The following is a 22,328-nucleotide window of genomic DNA, read 5'->3' on the forward strand; positions in this document are numbered from 1 at the left end:
TGTCATTCTCACTAGCTACCATTGAACCTTTTTGCTCACCATTAATGTCACATAAAGTTATGGGCAACTAATGAAGACTTGCCTTTCTCTCTGGATACCCTTAGCACTCTTGGGCATGTGTATTGCTTGAGCCAAGAGGCTAGGATTTAAAAAAAGCACTCTCATAGTCAATCACACTCAACACAACTTATCTGTCCCAATGGCCACATAAGCCCTCCTTTGACCACATCATAGGAGCCAGCAATGCCCTGCTGACCTTCTGAGTGCAATAACTCCTAGGTGACCAGTGCGAGGGATGGGTGAGTGCACCAGGTCCCTTCCCACAGGAGGGGGCATTGGTTGAATGCACACTAGTGTTACAGCAATTATTTCCTCCAGCAAAATCTGTGATATAATGAAAGGCCAAGAAATCACAACTGACATGGTTTTTCCACTTACTGTATTAACGAAACCAAGTCTCAAGCACATGATGCAATGAAAGATTAGCTATCAGTCACAGTACGAGAGGATGCAAAGAAGGGATAGGTATGTAAACACTAGAAGATGATTAATCAAATTATTCACTCAATTTTGAAACATAAATGGTCTTACTATGTTTTGTTACAGTTATCTGTTGTAGTTATGTGGAGGGGTGGGCTGTGATTCATAAGCCAGCTTTTTAGCTTCAGTTACATGAGTGCAAATCCCACTGAAAGGGTGACTGCATGTAAGTACCAAAGGATAGATTTTGGCCCTTAACTTCCTATGAAAAAGAGTATTTTTTTCCTATTATTGTTGTTGTTATGGGAAACAAATTGGGCAAAGAACTTTTGGAAGGGAAGTGTTTTCTAATGGCCAAGAATGTAATAGCAAAGAAAATAAAGAAAACAAATCATCAAGATTAAAATAAGCTAATGGAGAAAACAATGGTTAGAACAGCAAATGAAACAGAGGGAAGATGCTTAAAAACAATCCTCAAATCATCCCTGTTCACAATCAATAGGATGACTGCATGTGTACAACAAAAGCTCTTTTTTTCTCTGTTTAAAATACCTCCTTCTTTCATTGTGAGAGATCCACGATTTTTTTACCTCTTCCTTCTTGCTCACCACTGCACTTAAGACGCTAGTTTCAAGTACATGTGATAAGGCAAAATCAGGAATCACCTAATAGCACCAACTGGAGTGAAACATTGGCTTTAGGAACCATTTTATCTACACATACAAAAGGGTAAAAATAGTGGATGATGAAGCAGAGTGACGATGAAGTAAGGCATTGGATGATATACAGAAGAAAGACTCCAATAGTGCTGGAATCAACAGGAATCTTTCCATTTACTTTAGTGGGCATTACAGAGCAGAAAAAGACACATGGAGGTGGTAGCTACCATTGTCAAAGTTTCCAGATCCCTGTTTTCCACATTCATGAGCATATGAAAATACAATACTTTCCAGTAGGTGCACAAACGAGTTCATTATGACTTAACATTAGAGAGGATGTTATTCCATAATTTTATTCTATGGAAAAAGGACTCATTATTTTCTTTAAATGCTGCTGCGTTTAAAGAAATTGCAGGAGCATTTTCATTTTTCTTCTTCAGGTTTCTGTGCACCATTTACTACCTAAATTCTGAATACAGTCTTAGTCAGGAACCTTGCCACCACACATTTCCAACCTGTGGTACAGATGGAGCCTTAACAGCATCCCACGATGACAAAGACTTACAGCATGCTGTAACGCAAGATCACTATTTACTGTTCTGCCTTTGAACAGCAGGTGTTTAGATACTGCTGGATGGCGTATTGTTTGGGAATTTGGAGGAGTGTAGGTGTATGTGTGACAGTGAGAGAAATCCTTCCTATGTAACACAGATAACCAGTAAAACATAGGAGGGTTTACTATGTGCAGGACTTTTTCCATACCTGGGACATATAGGTGATAAAGAGTTTTCCAAATAATTCCAGAAGTGGTAATACATGACTGTTACCATGTCCTGGGGCTGCAATGATCTTATTTAAGTTCACAAAAGAAACAGTCACAAAGCCTCCGAGGAAGACCCGAGGGACTGCGGGAGCTTGTGTGTGATTCACTCCATCTCTGAGTCAGTCCTGAATTTACGTACTCAGTTTCTTGCCAGAAGGGAGGTCTTTCAGAAAACAGGAAAATACTAGACCCACATCTTTCTACAGACTCAGCCAGAGACATGTTCATTACTTTCTCAGACCAACGCTGTATAAAGAATGTCCTTAGGCAGCAGCTTCCCATTTCACTTAGAAACAACTGTATTCCAGTGGAGAACTCAGTGATTTCTGTGTGCATAAAGTGCTTTTGCATTTCCAGGGTTTAAATACTCTATATACAGGTTACAAGTGCAAGATGATTGCAGTTGTAACTCACTGAAAACACAATGACCTTGGTGGCTGACTTCACAAATGCCAATAAATGGACAAGAGAATCCAATTCCAGTTACCCAATACTTTTTTGCTGGACCATCTATAGGCATGATTGCAGAGCAGTCCAAGCAACCACAATTTATGTAAGTGTTCGATTCTCCTCTGGCCTTGTACTTCTCATTGCCTTCAGTAGGCACTGCAAGAAGTATTTCTGAATAAGGATATATCCTAATATTTCTCAGAACTGCAGCTCCATTAAGTGACACATAAGGGAGCTCCAGCATACACAGAGCTCTCCCACTGCCTGGCACCGTTATGGTGCCGTCCAGCCTTGCTCATAATAGATTCAGAAGACAGAGTAGTAAAAAGGCACCTAATGCCAGCAACTTATGAACATTACTGACTTCACCACTCATTCAGCAGTATTTCCGTAACAATGGAAATATCTGTTGTTTAAAAAAACAATGGAGCAGCCTATGCAGATCAATACAACATCTATTTGCAAAACAGTGACGGTTAAAACTGATCTCATATGCTTCTAGATATTCATAACTCTGTGGGATTATCTCAGTACACTAATTGCAAAAGAGCTTCTATCACTTACTGCTAAAGATTCCTTGCTAAAAGAACTTCCATCATAAATATACTGGACATGCAAGGGGCAGTCCAGCACCAGTCATAAAATGACCTCTGCTACCCATTTCTGGGTGAAACAGTGCAGAAGAAAACTTCTTGGTGTCAACTTCTTGAATTGTGAAATACTGCTTTTAACAGTTATGAGCAAAACCCTTAAATTAAATAAAACTAATCTATATAAATTTTTTTTCCTGAGAAAACAAGACTGTGCATTTAAGTTTTCATCATGATTTTGGTAGATATGACTAAAAAATTGCCATAATAGTTGACTCTCCATTTGGAAAAATGTGTTAGCCTGATGCATGAATCTATTTTGCTACACTGTAAAAATGCACTGGCTGTAGGATTCAAGTCTGCTTCCAAGTGCTTAGCTAGCTAGTGAGAAAATGACACAACTCTTACACTTCAAAAGAACAAAGACCAAATTCTGCTTTCTAAATTACAAGTAGAAAGCCAAACCAAAAATTTGACCATTAAGTGTAGTGAAGTAAAAATACAATAAGACCAAAGTAGTAGGCAATAAAAATATAATATTCTAAAATAAGAGAAAAGATTCAATTCAGCTCTCATATAGCAAGCCACTTTACATTTAACTTGCAGTTTTTCCCACTTTGATTTAACCAAAACATTTGATTTGGTAAGTGTACCAATACTGAATAGATGTATAGGCTTAGGGGATATTCCCATTATCATTATTCCAGTAGAGTTAACCACTGAGGAAAGTGGAAACAAATATGGCTGATCTTCAAAACAGCAAAAAGGTGGTAGAAGCTTCTTGAAATAGCCTGAACCTGACAGGCACTTATTCCTCAAAAACGACTTTTATACAAACTGCTATAACTCCTCAGGGTGTAAGGTATTCCTGTGTTTCTGCTATGCAATTGTGGGAGAAGAAAACAAAAAATTTGCATTTTAAAGGATAGGTATCTCAGTTTAAGTATTTGTGAGGCTCTAGCAGCCCCAAAATAGACTTAAAATGTTAACCCATACTCAAAATACATGAAGGGGGAGATGGAGCAGGAAATTTCTTAGATGTGACTTGATGAGGGTTAACGAGCCCCCAGTTATGTGTGTGCTTTCTTAGTTGATAAAATATCAGCATCTCCCTTTGCCTTACTGTTCTGGCAGATTTGTTTTTTCAGCAGCCAAATACAGCCTTTTGTTTAGCGAGAAACACAAACTACAGACAAGGTTGCTTCAGAGAGAAAAAATAACTCAGGGGTTTAAAAAAAGCAGGCTTTTCCTATATTTCAGCACTTAAAATAACAAAGTCACTGTGACTTGAAACCTGACTACTCCTTATCGCCTTCTGAACATAAAGAACAATGTCACTACAATCAATGAATCAAAAAGCAAGATGACCTTAACCTAAGTATTTAAGGAGCAATTTAGGAAAGTGAAACATGTGAAGGCAAGGAAGGAGGCAAGGAAGACTACTTGCTGGAAACTTTGCCTCTCTGATTTTGAGAATGCACAAGTTTACTTGAAAAAGAAATGAAAATAATGATAAGTAATAAATCTTTTGTGTTATCTTGTTAATGTCATTGCTTTTTTTTTTTTTTTTTTTTTTTTTGAGAAATGTGGAACCATTCCATAGACACAACTGAGCTCTGCCTTCTGTTAAGGGTTGCAGCACCATTGAAGTTTGGACTCATTTAAGCAGTTCTGTTGTGCTTTCAATTCCCCCACCTTCTTTTTTTTCTTCCAGTGGATTGAAATGTGACCAAATAGCAGCATGACTGTGAATGGAAAAGATAATTCTCACACGACATTCTTCTCAGTCCTTTGGGGAAAACGCATACATACAAACACATTTACTCATGTCTGATTCAAGATGTGAAAAAAAAAATAATAAGGCAAATCTATGAGAAATTTTTCTGAAATTGGAAACACACTTAAAAACTCTCCTATGTATTTGTTTTGTTTAGACTAATTAAGACTTCTGCTTTATGTTACCACAATAGACACTAAACATTTGCAATATATTTACTGAGGTTAAAGGGATTATGGGATGAATTTGTATCTGTTACACCATTATCCTTAAGCAACACTGCTTTAGCAATCAGTTGGAATACATTTTTATCAGTCTAAAAGGTGACTTGTCAGTCTAACCAGAGACATTTTGCATCCTCAGTACATTGTATAACACAGAATGCTAGTAAATTTTGTTCCTCAGGAAAAAATACCCTCTTCTGTTGAAATCTTACGTCACCATATTGGCATAGCTAGATTAAATATGGAGGCAAAAGAACTCGTGGATTGGATGGGAGCTATAGTTTGTACTGCTTCTCTCATACCTGTGTAATTACACTAATGGAAGTCCTTATCATAAACTGAAAAATGGGAAATTCCTGAAGTAAAATATGTCCAAAAGAGTGAAAACTAAGTTAAAAATACTAACGCAAGGGATACAGGGATTTACTTCTGTTGTTGAGCCTCCCACGCGCACACACACACATGCACACAGAGAACAAACATTCACTTCCCTTATTAAAACATGATGGTGGAACTAGTTCTTACTAACACAATCTTTTTCCATGTCCTACTCACAAAATGTAAATTAGATTAGAGTCAAGCTTCCGCTACATTAAGTCTCCTCTTCCAAGGAGATTTTTTTTAAAACATACATCTTTTGAGTTTCTCCAGCAATATGAAGAACTGCAAAAGCTCTTAGTTATAAAAGCTATTTTAGATCTTAAAACACTTGAGTATACTTTTTTCCATTCAGCTTTTGTGTTGTACATTGTTAGCTTTTCCTAAGCATAAAAGCTGGAAAACTGGTATCAGCAGTCTTCCCTTAATAACTCGGTATACAGGATAGCACAATATCAAGACAACATTAAAACTCAAGGCCCTGATGCATGATTTTAGAAATTCACATTCTGTTAAACTAAGAAGTTAGTTCTTCCAGCTGTTCCATTTTCTATACCCCCATCTCTGGTCAAGGTAACTGACCCTCTAACAGAGACAGCAGAATGGGAGGTCTGTCCTGATGGGAGAGCTCCCCAGTGCTTCCTGTTTATAGCCCAGTGTATTAACTAACATTTAAAAATGGCTACTTCAATTTACATCAAGATGCAGAGGTATGGATGGGAGTAGTTGAGGGGATGCTATGGAGCACATTCAGCTTTATTTGCAATGGGACAGCTAATCTCCATGAGATTAACAGGACAACAGCTGGGAGGAGTGATTCTCAAATCTCTCTGAGACATCAGAGATCACAGATCAGTGCAGAATAAAGATCCCTGTTGAGCCTCCAAGCTGCAAGTGCAGAGTCTAAGACTGCATTTCAGACCCATCACCTTGCTAAGCAAAGAGTAGACTTAATTAGCCAGCAAGAAGGAAACCTCTGCCTTCTCAGATCTTAGGTGTCTCAATCATCCTGATCAGGAGGTCCTCAACCATTATATGGTCAAAGATCTTGTGGCTGAAAAAGCACTTCCAAAAAATTTAGAAACATCCCCCAGATGACAGTGGTCACACACACGTCTGTTCTATGGGGGTACTTTTACAATACAGCTGCAAAGCTGGTGTGGGTCCAATGTTACATTTATTTGAGGAATGCTAAGCCAGTTTCAATGCATTTGTACAAGCTAGTTTGTACTGATTTAAAAAGTCAATAAATGCCATTGTAGACAAGCCGTTAGTTTCAGAGACATTACAAAATGAACTGTCATGGTTTAATCCCAGCCAGCAAGTAAGTACCACACAGCCACTCACTTACTTGTCTGCACCCAGTGGGATGGGGGAGAGAATTGGAAGGAAAAAGGTAAAACTTGTGGGTTGCGATAAGAACAGTCTAATAGAACAGAAAGGAAGAAGCTAATAATGATAATAATAACAATAATAAAATGACAATAATAATAAAAGAGTTGGAATATAGAAAACAAGTGATGCACAATGCAATTGCTCACCACTCACTGACTGATGCCCAGTTAGTTCCCGAGCAGCGATTCCCCCCCCTCCCTGGCCAGCTTTCCCCCCAGTTTATACACTGGGCATGACGTCATATGGTATGGAATATTCCTTTGGCCAGTCTGGGCCAGCTGTCCTGGTTGTGTCCCCTCCCAACTTCTTGTGCCCCTCCAGCCTTCTTGCTGGCTGGGCATGAGAAGATGAAAAATCCTTGACTTAGTATAAACACTACTTAGCAACAACTGACAACATCAGTGTGTTATCCACATTCTTCTCATACTAAATCCAAGACATAACACTATACCAGCTACTAGAAAGAAAATTAACTCTATCACAGCTGAAACCAGGACAACAGGTTTGTGCTGATGACTGCTATCACATACTGGTTACCTATGAGAAGTTACAAGATGATGGATAGCGAAGAAGGGTGGATAAAAACTGAATCAGACCATGCTTGCTAGCAACTCAATTCAGTGAAAAGGTCAAAAATAGCAGGACAGTAACCAGGGTTTAAGAAATAAATGTTACTGAAATTCAGGTTGAGTATTTTCAATACTGAACATTATAAACAAGTATCCAAAACAAGTTTCTCCCTTTACCACAACCCTGTAAAAATCCATGAAAGTTCCTTTCTCTTTATTTCCTCACACTGTGAAACTCTGACAAAGATAGATTAGATGTAGACTGAGCTTCAGAAAACATGTATTACACTCTAAATATTCAAGAATTGGCTGAATGGTGCAGGTGGTCACATTACTTGCATAATGTACAAGTCAGCAGTTGATCTCTCCTACATGCCCAACAACCTTCTCTCTAAAAAGTGATTCAGATATTTTGCCCCAAAACTCTGGCAGAAGAAATTAAAATTATGTTTACTAGAATACTACCAGAGGTTGGTAGAAGAGATGTGTTCCTAATTAAATGCTTGGCATTGAATGAATTGAATGTTCAGTGCCATTCACAAAGTTCTCAAGCTCAGACAGCAGGGAGCTTTTGAAGAGGGCAGGTATGAGCAAACTCAGGCAGAAATCAGACAGGCTGACTGGGACATGAAATTACCCAGAATAATCACTAAACTAGGATGGCTTTGGACTTTGTATGTTTTGAATTCATAAATTTCAGCTCTGTTGGTTAACTCCTTATCCAGCAACAAATAGAATTTTAAAATAACTTTATAAGGACAATACATGCATCATGTTGGACTAAAATTGGATTGTTTTAATTAGCAGCTCTAAAGTTACAGAGACATATAAGAACCACCATTACTGAGAATCGACAATGAAGTTATGGGAGGAACTTCAAGCAACAGGAAGATGAGGGAAGGCAGCATTGCCAGAGCAGTAAGGAACTCAGAGGAAACAATACCACTGATGAAAAGAGATGCAAAATTTTAAAGATTGATTTCAGGGCTCCAGACTGTGGGATGCAGTTGTTTGAAACTGATCTATTTCAGCACTCACACAGTTCAGTTAAAGTCCTCTCAAACTTCTGAAAAGGGCAATAAAAATCCATAATTGAAAGTAAAGCTTAAACTCAAACCAAAACTCTTGCATGGTTTTAGCTTGTATGTTTTAAATAGCGGTCTCCAACACTATGTTTAGTTGGGCTGCACAGAAACCCATTGAATTTGAAAAAAATTTTTTTGAAAGAGATCTTCTTAAAGGTGTCTACTGTGACAGACCTGGCCAAAAACAAGAAGAGGACCATCCCATGTGAATATATTTTGGAGAAATATTTGTCCTGCAGCTCCTTGTGACTGGAAGAGCTATTAAAAGGTGAATTAAGAACAACTGCATGTATCAGGAACAGATTAGAGGCTGGAATGGAGGGTTGCTTTAATATACTGTTTTTTATAAATATCCAGTCTACTCAGAGCCACTGAAAACCCAGGACAAAAATCAAGAATAAAACTTAAATCAAAGTAAATAATGAAAATGACAGCTTGAGGGCAAGTGTTTCAAGCAAAATAAGCAACTGTCATCAAGTTTGAGGATGACACCAAACTGAGGGGAGCAGTGCATCCCCTCGAGAGAGGGCTGCCATTCACAGATACCTAGGTGGGCTGAGAAATGCGCCAGCAGAAACCTTATGGAATTCAGTGAGGACAGATGCTAAGTCCTGCATCTGGGAAGGAAGGGCCCCTTGCGGTGATACAGGCTGGGGATGGACTGGCTCGTGAGCAGCTCAGCTGAGAAGGACCTGTGGGTCATGTTAGACAGCAAGCTGAACATGAGCCTGCAATGTGCTCAGGGAGCACAGAAGGCCAACAGCATCCTGGGCTGTATTAACAGCCGAATAGCAAGTAGATTGAGAGAAGTTATCATCTCCTTTTGCTCAGAACTCATTACATGGCATCTAGAGCACTGTGCCCACTTTGGGGGCCCACAGTACAAGAACAGCAATGATAAACTGGAATAAGTTCAGTGGAGGGCCATCAAGATAGTCGAGGGATGGAGAATCTGTGGTAATTGGGCTTGTTCAGCCTGGAGATGAGCTGGCTTTGGGGCGACCTCACAGCAAATGTCCAGTACCTGTAATGAGGTTATAAAGCAGATCGAACCAGGCTCTGTCAGGAGACCGTGGTGCATGGCCGGAGTACAAGAGATAATGGGCATAAACTGAAACAAAAGAGAGTCAAACTGGATATGAATAAAAGCAAACTTCTTCCCTATGACAAAGTCAAGTAGCAAAACAAGTTGCCCAAGACATTGTGTACTTTCCATCTTCTGGGATTTTCAAGATCCAACTGGATAAAGCTCTTGATCTGATCTCATAGCTGAGCCTAGTTTGAGCAGGACCTGAGACCTCCTGAGTCCCTTCCAACCTGAATTTTCCTGTAATCATTCTGTGAGTATATGAAATGTTTAAATATGTTTGTGAGGAGCCTGGTTGAGAGTGTCTTTTCTTCACAGGAAAGGGTAACTTTCCTTATTCTTGACAGAGGGATAAAGAATTGACTTGAACATCCCTATTCAGATTATTTATGGAAGAACAGAGTGCTAATCACGTGATTGTGTTTTGTGAGGGGAAAAGGTGGCTCAATTAAATTGAGAACTAAACCAGAATGAAATCTGAGGTTAAAGAATGGCTGGTTCTTTCCCTGCACTACAAAATCAGCTCTCACACTGTCTCTGCACATTGTGGTGTCTCTCATAGCAAAGCTCCATGGAGCACAATTTGCTGTCGAATAACAAATGGAAACATCCCAAACAGCAAAATTCTGCCATGGGTACTGCTGGGACTGAAGGCAAGACAGAGGTTCAGACCAAGCTCTTCTCCTCTCAAGAGTATGACAACTGAAGAACACAACAGCCTTTCCATAAAAAGCAGCAGCGTCCTGAGGACATAGATCCTGCTTTCTCTGAAACTGTTTTGCAGGGAGACTGCCAAAGTTATTTTGAAGCCAGCACACCAAGGGCAGGCAATAGCCTCCTCACTAGCTGAGAGCACTCTGTCTCACTCTGTGTATGTTACAGTAGGTGCAAGAGATGCCCAGATAGAGATGGAAAACATAGCAACATTTCTAGGTTTTTGCAGAAGCAATGCAATCGATGTTCATAAATTGCAAGTGTAGGAATTCTTTACATTTGTTCTTAATGCCAACAAAGAAGATGCTTGGGAGGAACCCATTAATCAAACAGAGATTTGCTCCTGAGATTTGTTAATCTCTAGCAATAGGGCTGGCAAAATCATCACTACCAAAATAGAGTTAGAGACATGAGAGACGAAGGCTTGACACTTCATCATCATTGCCACAAGCTATTAACTTCTCTCTGAATATCCAGTTTAACAATTTTGATTCAGGAAACATGAATGCCCATAGCAGGGAAAGTAAACATGAACTATGGAAAGTCTGGTTAAGCTGGAAAGGCTGCAGCCAAGATATTTCCCACTTAACCTTCATCAAGAAAAAGGTCAAAAAAGGCCAATGTGTTTAAGCAGGGCACAGGACAGAACAGAAAAAAAACTTCCTATGAAACAGATTAAGTTCACATTCTTTTGGCTTTCATTAAAACTATTCCACATCACTCCACACTTTCATTTAAAGTAGTTTCCTGACAGCATTGAACACAAGATCTTCAAGTAGGAAAATCAAAAGATAAAAGCATAAATGGAAAACAGTTCATGTATGGTATACAAAATGGGGAAAAATATGAAGGGGACATAAGTTTAGCCTTTGCAAATTTTATAGTATGTGGTGCAGAAGGTAATCTTCCATCCTGCATACTTCCATGTACATGTACTTTAAGCTGAACAGTTCCCAGGGCATACGTGGCTTTACCAAAGTAGAAGATTTTTGTTTTACATGAGGCTTCTAAGGAAAAAAGAATTTTCTTGCAGCACTACAAAAAACTAAGACCAAAATTAAGGTCTCCAGGTATGTCATTTCCAAACTGCTGAGAAAACAGATTAGCTCCTCTTTGACACTACCACCTCCCCACATCCAGTACAGCAACTATACGTATTGGACAATAGAATACGATACATGGTAAATGCCCTAGAAATGTTGAATTGTGCAATACTGTGCTCAGGATTTCTCCTGGAAGAAAAGATAAGTAAACCTTTGAGCAGACTGATATGTGGAAGGATGAATAGGTATGTGCAAGAAGCACACTGAAATGCCACTGAGAGAGGGAGACAATGTATTTTCTTTCCATCCTCCACTCACCAAATCTGGTCTACATTCCTTCAGGAGACCTATCAGCCATGATTCAGACTCCTACTCTGTCTGATTTAGAAGTTGCCTATTCACTCAGACTCATTTGTGATGCTTGTATCTATAGTGTCAGCATGGCAGTTTATTGCCCACCTGAATTTTCATCCTCCATTGTTCAGTAACATTGTTCCTGTTAAGTGTAGATGTTGATGATTCATGATGAAGCGGGGCAAAGACCTTCTTTGAACAATGAGAGTGGCCCACACAGAGCTTTAAAGATAAGAGCTGAGACATGGGCTCCTCATTTCATACCAGATGTGACTCAGCAAGGTGTCTGAAAGAGATGGGTGAGGCATTCTTGGAGACCTGGTCTGCCCTGTGTTAGGCTCTCATCCAAACTAACTGCAACACTTTTTCTAAAGATGAGTTGTTTGACAGTAAGGTATGACTTCAAAAAAACCCCAGACCCATAAATACATGCATTACTGAGATCAATTCCAAACTGAAAGGCCCAGCATATTCTTCTATTGCAGGCAGGGAAGAGTAGCAGTTCTGGCAGCTATAGGTGGTTGGAGACTAAAAAAACAGTGAATAGTTCAAATAGCTACCACATTCAACACACTGGTGCTCCACATGTCTGTGCCTCTTTTCCACTGTCATGGTAGTACTAGCGTCACAGTTCAGGCTTCAGTATAGGGCTGTATTAGTGCAGCAAATGTAGAATGGCTGAATCACTGTTGCACATGACTCTCCAATAACCTTGTGGGTTTCTGACAACAAACAAGGATTCTTACACAGCACACAAAAGGAAGAATACACAAAGTACACATGATATTCTCACACTACTCATGCTGTACAGCTGCCAGAAAGAGCACTGAATTCTCCAGGCTTACATACAAGATAGACAGGGTTCCTCAAAATGGACAATGTGAAGATATGGTTGCACAATGTCACGTGTCCAAGACAGCATGGACATCAGTTCTGGCTGCCATGTCCTTCTTTTACCTGGCTTTTGGAGACCATTTTCTTCCAGCAGTGGCAACTATTCTCCACTCTAAAGGATTCACAGGATTTGATTGACTTCTTTTCTGTTAAAGGTATCCATGGTACCCAAGACCAAAACAAGTACCTGTAACACAGACCTATTTCTTGAGATATGGTTATACTGCATCTCAAACCCTTCACAAGTTGCTGAGGTGCAAAAAGGTGCAAAATTTGTGGAGAGGAAAAGTTTGCAGAGAAATTTAGTGAAAAGGGAAATTAGATGTGAGCTGCACAGGGTGGAAGAGACCTAAAAAAGAGACGTACTAGTTTCAACACCTCTTTGTTGCTGCACATCTTCCTATGTTGAACTATTTGTTATTTTTTTGAGGAGCCTGGTGATCTCTGACTATGCATACCTCAAAGCCTTTTCATTTTACCATTCCTCACTTCTGAGGGTCCATGCTTTAGAGGAATTCTCCATACCAAGCAGAAGGAAACCAAAAAACTAACTCAGCGGCCTTTTGCACTTAGGAGTTGAGTTGCAGAGAAGTAGAGCCTAGGAAGCCTTCCTCTGTGAGCTTATGTTCCAGCAAGGGACTGAAGTTTACAGTGAGATAAGGAATGCCAACCCTCTACTGATACAGAGATAAAAGAAACTACGAGAGTGCTTGGCAGATAAACTTGTGTTAACTTCAGAACATTTTTCTTGGTCTAAGTATGGTAATGGTCTCCCTAAATCCTACACAATGGTGGCCAAGCAGATAGTGTTACAGCCTCAGTTCATAAATTGGCTCTAGATCTAAAATAGATAACAACAAGGTAAATTCTCTGCAATAAAATAGTGGGGAATGACACCAAGTGAAACTTTGCTAAAAATTACTACAAAGGTTGGCTTAATGCATACTTCTTTATTGCTACCAAGTTACCAAAACCCAAATATTATTCTAAAATCTACTATTGTTAGCATTTTTGCAGTCCTTGGAAAAAGTGATGGTTAAAAGGTATCCTGTACTGATTATTTACAGCATGTTCAGTTTATTATTGCACTACTGTTCTCTAATTTGTGACTGGCATGCCCTGAGGCAGCCAAGTCAGTGGGAGATAATCCTCAAAAGATTTAGCATAGCTAAATCCAGAAACATGGGTACTGAATCTTTGTCAGTTCTGTCTTTCTTCCACTCTTTGTCCAACTTCATACCCCTGTAAGATCATCCATTATTCCTCACTACACCTTTAGTGCTTGCAGGCACCAACAACATCTCTGATCCCCCTAAGCTTTATCTGCCCCATGGGCCTTTGACACATTCTTTCAAGTAACAACAGTGGGTGTTTTTTACAAAAAAAAGGCTATGCATTTTTCTTGTCGGCATAACCCAGCACTGAAATGGATGACACTTTGGAGGAGTACAGTGTTCCATTTCTACAGTCAGTACCACAATTACATTTAATCTAAAATGAGCATCCTAGTCTCTTCAAGTGAATCGCAGCTCTTGCTGTGCAAATGAAAGGCCCGCTTCATACTTTCTTCTGTGGAAGGTATAGGAGACACCTTAAAGAGCTGCATAGGAATTACATCACAGCTGTTCAAATACAAAGAGTGTTTATCCATGGCGTTGCTCATCCGTGGGCCAACCAAGAAACTCAAGGTGATATCAAGTCCCTCCAGCTTAAGGTCTTTAGCAATCCCTGTAAAGCAACTGGGTAAGCTCCATCCCTACATGTGCAACTGAAAGAGGCAGGTGCCTTTCAAGGTTTCCAAGAGGAAATCCTGCCTGCCTAACCACAACGCCTGCAGGCCTTCAGAGGGACTCTCTTCATTGATCAGTGAGAAAACATGCCTTTAGGTAGCTGCTGTATAAGTATTTAAGACCCAGGGGCACCTCAAGTGCCTTGGCTATGCAGAATGGATCCCACCCTCAGAATCTCATTCATGGTTTTAAAGCAGCAGCTCAGCAGGCACTTGCGTTTCTTTCCTCTTTTCTCCCCACACTTCTTATTAGCTTCTCTCCAAAGCCTGTTTGTTGATTTAAAAAGTCAGAAGCAGTAAGCGGGGCCTCTCCATATTCTGAGTGACACTGCAGCAATCCTCTCCATAAAAAAGGATAGGCTTTCGTTAAAAGTGCACATTTAGACTTCTGCTCATGGTGACACTGGTACAGTCGCATGTCTGTTATCACACCTTCTCCTGTAGACACACACAGTGCCCCGGTTCACAGGGTGAGGTGTCACCAGGTAGCTGAGTGATCTGACAGCTCACACCCCCCTAAAGGGGTGGCCACATTTCTCCCCCTCACCCCAAGCCACCAGCTCCAACCGCTCCCCTTGTGCCATGGGAACCCTCTGTCCACTCGCTGAGCTGAACCAACTCACTAGGCAGGCAGCCAACACAGCTTCCCACTGCTCCGGTGAGTTCGTTCAGCATCCCAGCAGGTGAGCCAAGAGCCAAACCTGGCACGAGGGAGGAGATGGGAACACACTGCTGGATGCACAGCATGGGAGGATCAAGGATGGGTTTCTCCAGGGCAGCAAGCTATTCCACTGGCTGAGACGAGTCATGGAGACTCACCCCCTGTTGCAGGAAAATGTCTTTAAAAAATGGGAGTTATCAGACAAATGATCAGAAATTTTGGAGAGATCTGATTACGGTAAACCTCAGGGAAAAAAAGGGGTTTCTTAATTGCCAGGTGTGACACACACAAACCCACCTTATTCACAAAGTCTGCATGCATTTACATAGTGAGATTTGGGAATTCCGTTAGTTTCCTTCACGTTTCTGGAGCTGCATGCAAGTCAGCTTCCTCAGCAACAAGGAGGATTAAGTTTAAAAAAACAGAAAGGAGACATCTGAACTTCTCACATTATATCTTGACTCTAACACTCGAAGATTTACAAAAGAGGCGAAATATCATGAGACTACTGATAAAAGTCAGGAGAGTTGGCAGTTCTGCAGACGTTTATGGGCTTGGTAATGCATTTTTCTGTTTCTAAGTGAAAACAGACAAAACAGTGCACATGCTAGAATAATGAACATCTTGGCACATTGCAATTACAATACTGGAACAGACCACTATTCTGTTTTTATGGATGCTTTTGAGAAAAACAATCCCTATGTTCAGCTCCCTGTTACATTTATTCTCCAGAACTCTAGTGCCAAAAGCTTCCCCATCTTCTCTGTGGGCTTTCCAAACAGAGTTCACCTCCTGTGAAGCACCACAAAAATACAGCTGCTGTGGAGCAGCTCCTTTCCTTGCTAAGATGGGTTAGAGTCACATCATAGAGAAATGGCAACATGCAGTGCCATAATTACACTCAGACAGCATCAGGAAAGATTTTTTCTACAACACGAAATTATTGACTTTCAGTGTTTTGCTTCCATTTAGAAACTCCATGAAACATTCTGTGGATAATCTAGCATTGATCTATAAATCAGTCTGGATTTCCATAGCACAGTACGACATCTAGAAATCTTCCAGAACATGATGGTGGTATTGTCACATAAGCCTGTGATAAAATTGGTGAAAAAGCGTATTTTTGTTTGGAGTTCCAGCACTACTATCAACTTTGCAGGGAGCTATAAAAATTACAAGGTAGAATTATAGTCAACTGCAGTTGTAAGTTAATTTTTGCCATAGAATAACAGAAAACAAAATTTTAACAAAGTCATGACAAAATCTTGGGTGAAAAGGTCAACTATTACAAAAATGTTTCACTGTAACCAAATCACTGGGGATGTTTAGGGGTATGAAGGCTCAGAACTCCAGGATTAATAGAGCACACACAGTAACAAAGGCTTACCAGACCTTTTAAGCAGATTCTGAAAGTGGGAATTAAAGTTCTGGGAAATCACTGATACCAAATCTGCTGTGTGCAATGCATAAACCAGAATATGAAACAAGTATTACTTTTCTCAGAAAATAAAAGTCTTAAGACAGCAAAAATTAAAAAGGAATTAATCTTACCAGTTAACAATAAATTTTGAGCTTGAACAAGCAATACTAAAGCAAAGCTCTTGCAGGGGCTCTCAAAAGGAGTCTACTGACATAACTGAAATATGCTAAAATAATTCAGCTCTAAAGTGTCTGGTTTGGCAATTCATACATTACTGTGTTGCATTCTGAGGTAACGCTGGTGAAGGCCTTGAGTCTTTCCACTTTAGAGCGTCCTCTACAACCACATGACAGTATTGAACGTGCACTGCTTGGTAAGAACCACGGGAGTTGCTGCACTCTGATCATATGGAAATGGTGAATTATTGTTGGAGCAAGAAAAATGAAAGACAAAAAAAAAGAGGGCGGCGGGGGCAGAATATTTTGTTGCTGGTCCAGCTGGGAAGGCAGAGTGATGATTTAGGACTTGTTAAAGGGAGAAGCAGGCTGACTTGCTGCCACTGCTGGGGCACAGCAAAGGGGACTGTATCACCTCCCACTCCCTTCTCCCACTGCTTTCCATACGTGTAGCTGCGTAGGGACAAAGCCTACAGGTAATTGCAGTGCAGGGATGGCCGCAACTCAATGGATCATTCGCTACGTACACACAGCCCCCCTACTCCATCTGCAGCCCCCTTACAGCAGCTCTACCTGTGATGGAGGTGTTAGGAAAATCTAGTATAAGAAAGACAACTACTGGGTGTCACGTAGCTCTCTTGTGAGCTGTGCTATTCTTGTGAGCTGTGCTATGCCTTCTAATTTAATATCCTCAAAATCACCTAAGACAGCAGTTAAAATTTAAACAGGCATTTTGAAAACACTCTCTTGATCCCATTATCAGTGTCGTGGATGGGATTACAATGAGGGTGGTAATGGCGGAAATTTTTTAGGACAGATCTAGTATCAACAGCAGGAGTGGCCACTAATTGGATTCTTTCTGTGTCACCGCAGAGTTGTCACGGGACCCTCGTTCTCTGTTGAACACTGCAGCTCTCAAGGCACTCAGAAAGGAGCTTTCTCAATTGTTATCGCATCAGTCTGCCTTCCCACTCAAACACAAATCCCCCAAAGCCCTTTCTAAAGCTAAGGAAATCATGGAACCCACGACTCCCATGACATCTGCGACAAGTGTCCAGCCTTGCCTGGGTAAGAATGAGACCTGCCATTACACAAGGCTCAAACTTCTGATCCTGCATGAACAAACATATAGCATTGAGTGTAGTAAGTTAAACAAAGCTAGATGATAAACGGCAAACTGTCAAAATAGTCTGCAATAAAGCAATCTAGTCAGAACAGAATTTGCAAAATCTTTCAAAATATTTTTTTCCATAGCTGTCTAACTTCCACTGAGTGTGGGTTTTATAATGGCTTCCACATTTGTAAACACTGTCCCCAGCATCACAACATTTTTAATAAACTGTTTTTATCAGTTTCTGACTGGAATGAGAGCTGTTACAATAATTTTCACACTGCTACTTGCCATCTCTAGGATACTTCTGGATTCCTACATGCATTTTTTTCCCTAATGACCTCTCATTTAGCCTACTTTTTGAAGATGTATTTACATGCCATTTGGAAAATCACCAAGGGTTTTTTTTTTTTTTTGCAATGTGAAATTACACCAATCATAATTAATTTTTTTTTCCTCTGAAATGGAGACAAAAATCAATGAAAGGCCAAGGAGACATGCCAAGCAGCAGAATTTGAAGTTGCATATTATGATGGAACAAGCTCACCCACCTCGATTATAAAGTGCTAAGAAGAGGAAGCCCCTGACAAGCAATAAACTGACACATAATTAAGACAATTCAGGGCAGAACACATTCTGGCTGGAAAACATTTTCCTGGGCTCTGTCTCACTGCTTGGCGCAGCAAGGGAAAAAAAAAAGGTGACACTTTGAAAACAACTCTATGAAGACAATCAGTATACCACCTAGTCTTCACTAGCTGCGGGAAAAAGAAACCCACCAGCTTTTGTGCAGTGCAGATTCCCTCACATCACAAACACAGTTGATAGTACAGACATGCCTGGTATGTTCAGCATTCCATATCAAGCAAAGATGAATTAGCCGCAACAAAAATGTATTACAGCTTTCATGCAGCAGTTTATGGATCTTTTTGTACCGCTGGAATTTTTCACCTTGAGCGTATCGTGGATCTACTGAGGTTTGTACTGGTCTCAGATCTTTTCCTCAGATTATTTTTATCTCACTGTGAGGAACATCTTTGTGAGTTCTGAACACTTTTACAGCTGCTAGGATGCTAATGGGAACTTCATGTGTGTACCCAGTACAAGTGCTCTCAGGGAAAAAAAAGCCAATGTCAAAGGAAGGTATGTAGAAGTCACCATAAATATGTCTTTGAATGTTTACCATCTGGAACAGTAGATTACATTTTGACAAGAAGCTGGACTGCCCCGTGGGCATTGTCTTTTAAACAGCCCCATCATTATAAAGGAAGGAAAAACATGATTTGCTGTTCCTAGTTTCTCAGCAAGATTTTCTGGCAGTGCTAGAGAAACTCGTTTTCTTTTTTTTTCTAGTAAAACAATAACAAGCTGGGCATGTGTAGTTAGCTATGCACTTTCTTGAAAAATATGTTTTCTTATAGATCATCTGATCTGTGATCTGACAATACCCGCAGAGAGGGACGCGTTTCAGTTAGGCTGTGACAGCAGCAGGCTGTGCAGCTCACAGTGCTGCACCTTAGCTTTGCTGGAAGACTAAACCTCTGTGCACCAAAGCTGGTTTATTTGGCATCTCCCAGGACACGCTGGGAAGAGTGAAGAGGAGAAATCCAATATACAAGGCTTTAGCATAGAGTCATAGTGAGGGCTTGCTTTGGTTTTGTTTTTCATTTTTAAGCTTGTAAAAGTTTCCATCACTTTTTACAATGAGAAAGAGTGGACTGAGAGAAAAATCAAAACGGTCAAATGTATTCACATATGTCCTGGTCTGGTCATACAGTCATATTAGCGATTTAGCTAATTCTCTGTTTCAAATTGCTGTGGGTCACTTCTGAGGACACGTTCTTACTGAAGAGTGTGTTTGAAAAGACAAGCTGAGAACAACCTGTAAAGGGGCCAAATAGCCAGCTCAAAAAAAAAAAAGTTAACAAAAAATTTGGTTTGAGGCAAAAATATATGTGCAACCTGAAACATGGTTTTATGGGCATCGTTACACAGTTGAATGCCAAAATCACAAAGCACCAGCTATAAATCCCCTTGCTCAGCCTACTAAACAGATCTTATTTCAGAACACATTATATACAGTATTATTTATAGAATATCTCACCTGTAAATGGTGAGGACAGTGTTAGATTTCTTTCACAAGTAGGAGGCCAATAATTCATAAGCACCACAGGTACGTGACAGTTAGTGTGAAGATCTGTTACAGTGCGAAAGAAACAAATAATTTTGTTACTCTGCACAGGAAGACAGTATATATATATACAATAAATCTTTTATTAAAAAAAAAAGGAAAATAACCCATCCTCTAGTTTCTCCATCTGGATCATTTAGAGTAAAACAATGAGAACATCTTAATTCTCTGATAAGCTAACGTACTGTAATTAGTGATAACATTTCTGACTTCTTAGTTAATTTGCTGGGCTTCCCCCGCTTCAGACATCAATGAACGTAAGAGTCGAATTAAGTGAAAATGATAGCAGAGTACTTCCACAACTAATTTCTAATTACATTTCTGCCCCTCTTCCTTCCTAAACATAAATTTTTGCTTACTTTTAATTAACACTTCAGATCGCTAGTTTAGAATCTATAAATATAGCGAGACTTTAATGATCCATTATAGTGATGCTACTTAGTTTTCAATGACTTGTAAAACTTTCACAAACAGATCTGCAAATGAATTACATCCATCTGCTCTGCTGCAGCTGCAAGAGCAGCATTACGTTGTACGCTGCCTTTCCCTACTTTCCTGGTTTTCTCTGAACTTTAAGCCCATGTGTAAGCCAAACACGATAGCGACCATCAGAAGCCCAGCCAGGTCTCCGTAAAGGAGTCTTCAAACTTTACAGCCATCTCAAACGCACTTTCAAAACACCCCGGTTTGCCTCCCAGCTGAGCCCCAGGCAGGCAGCACGCTGCTCGAGCATCCTCCTCCAAACCTAGGAAACGCTCCTCCGCGACTCCTTCCCCCGCCCGACCGCGCAGTTTCCACGACTCTACCGAAACACGGCGGCATTTGTGCCCGCAGACACAGCAACGACCACCAGCAGCCACCGCCGGCAACCCGGCTGCGGCTTGCCCTGCGCTGGCGGTCTCGGCACAGCACGTGTGTGCCGGAGAGGAGAGGAGAGGAGAGGCGAGGAGAGCCGCGCCGGCGAGGCAGGGAGCGCAGGCACCCCGGAGCTCAGATACCCCGCTCCGGGAGAGGTCTTCTGATCCGCACCTTCAAAAGCGTGACCTTAGCCGCGTTAAGAGTGTTAGCTCTACGAAGACAGCCAAGCATCAGGCTGCGCTCGCTGTTATCTGTCAGCCGTACAATAGCAGCATTGATAAGGCAGCAGCAACTGGCTTTGACAAGTGTGCTGTGCTAGCATTCCTCTGAAAACCGTGAAGGAGGAAGGAAAAAAAAGAGAAAGAGAGGCTTGAGGTGCCTTTTACTTTACCTGCACAAAGTGTGGGTTTTTATTTTTCCCTCTGAGCTGCTGGAAACGATTCCTCCCCCTCTTCTCCCCCAAAGCTAGGTAGTTCTTCTTTTGCTTGCAGCTCACACTTGGGGAAGACCACACAGCTCCAGCAAGGCTGCCTCTCTCCCCTAATCCCCACTCGAGTGTGATGACACACACTAACCCCAACCATCTGTTGAAACACGTCCTCAAGCACTCAGCACAGTGGTGTGTCAAGACGGGCTGCCCAATCCAATCGCTGGGGCTGGGTGGCTCTTAAGGAGCTGGAGGCAGAGACAAGGGCAGAAACTATAGGGCTGAGAACTCCTTAGCAAAGTAACCTGAGATTTCGAGAAAGAGCTGCTATTGAAAAAAAGAGCAGAAGGGGGAGGTACTAGCGGGAAGGTAGAGGGAGTGGATTAGTCCGGTGGCCAGTTGCGTTACTTCTCACAACTCCTTGTATTCCCAAGGGACCGCTGGGACCCCCTCACAGTGGGATGCACAGAAGCACAAGAGCAACACTAAAATCTTTTTATGGCGGCTCTATTGAGGGCAATCTCCTCCGAGAGACGCTTTTCTAAAAGAGATAAAAGATGTAGTTTGAAATCCTAATACAGTGCTAATGTGGGAGTCATTTGCACCGCAACGTGACACTCGCATCCCGAAATCCCGACTCCTTACCGTGCCGCGATCGCCCCGTGGCTGCCTCCAGCCTTCCCGGGGGAACGGCGGAGAGAGGCAGAAAGAAGGAAAACCGAGGGGGGGGGCTTGGGGGGGTGGCGAGGCGGGGAGGAGAGGGGAGATCCAAAGGGCAAGCATTTCTACTTCTGCACGGATACCTGCAAGTCCTTCCCACGAGCCCGCGCTTCCCCGGGCTCGCCGCAAACGCCTGGGCTCCCCGCCGTGCCCAGCGGCGCGCTCGCCGCTCCGCGCCCTGCCCGCTCCGGCCGATCCGCGCCCGCGCCGTTGCTGTGACAGCTCCGGCCGCCGCGCCGCCCCGCGCCCCGGCCCGGACCCGCGCCGGGCTCGGCACCGGGCTCGGCACCGGGCTCCGCGCCGGGCTCCGCGCCGGGTCCCCGCGCCCTCCCGTCCCGCCCCGGGAAACGGTGCCACCAGCCTGTTGCTTCGCCCCCCCCGCCCCCGCTTCCTCACCGCCGCCGCCGCCGCGTCCCCGCGGACTTTCTTGCGGGATGCAGCCCGAGAGTTGAA

The 22,328-nt window shown here is 41.7% G+C and overlaps 1 protein-coding gene across 1 annotated transcript in view; it reads right to left on the reverse strand.

The window, feature by feature from the left end:
- Nucleotides 1–22,076, reverse strand: part of SULF1 (sulfatase 1) — a 123,669-nt gene extending 101,593 nt beyond the window's left edge. The window contains exons 1-3 of the mRNA XM_030012641.1: nt 21,959–22,076; nt 21,120–21,403; nt 19,784–19,876 (exon numbers count right to left, since the gene is read on the reverse strand). The gene's annotated coding sequence lies outside the window, so the exon portion shown is untranslated. The remainder of the gene's footprint in view (nt 1–19,783; nt 19,877–21,119; nt 21,404–21,958) is intronic.
- Between the last annotated feature and the right edge of the window lie 252 nt (nt 22,077–22,328).

Source organism: Aquila chrysaetos, chromosome 4 (genome assembly GCF_900496995.4).
Source record: "Aquila chrysaetos chrysaetos chromosome 4, bAquChr1.4, whole genome shotgun sequence".
NCBI lineage: Eukaryota > Metazoa > Chordata > Aves > Accipitriformes > Accipitridae > Aquila > Aquila chrysaetos.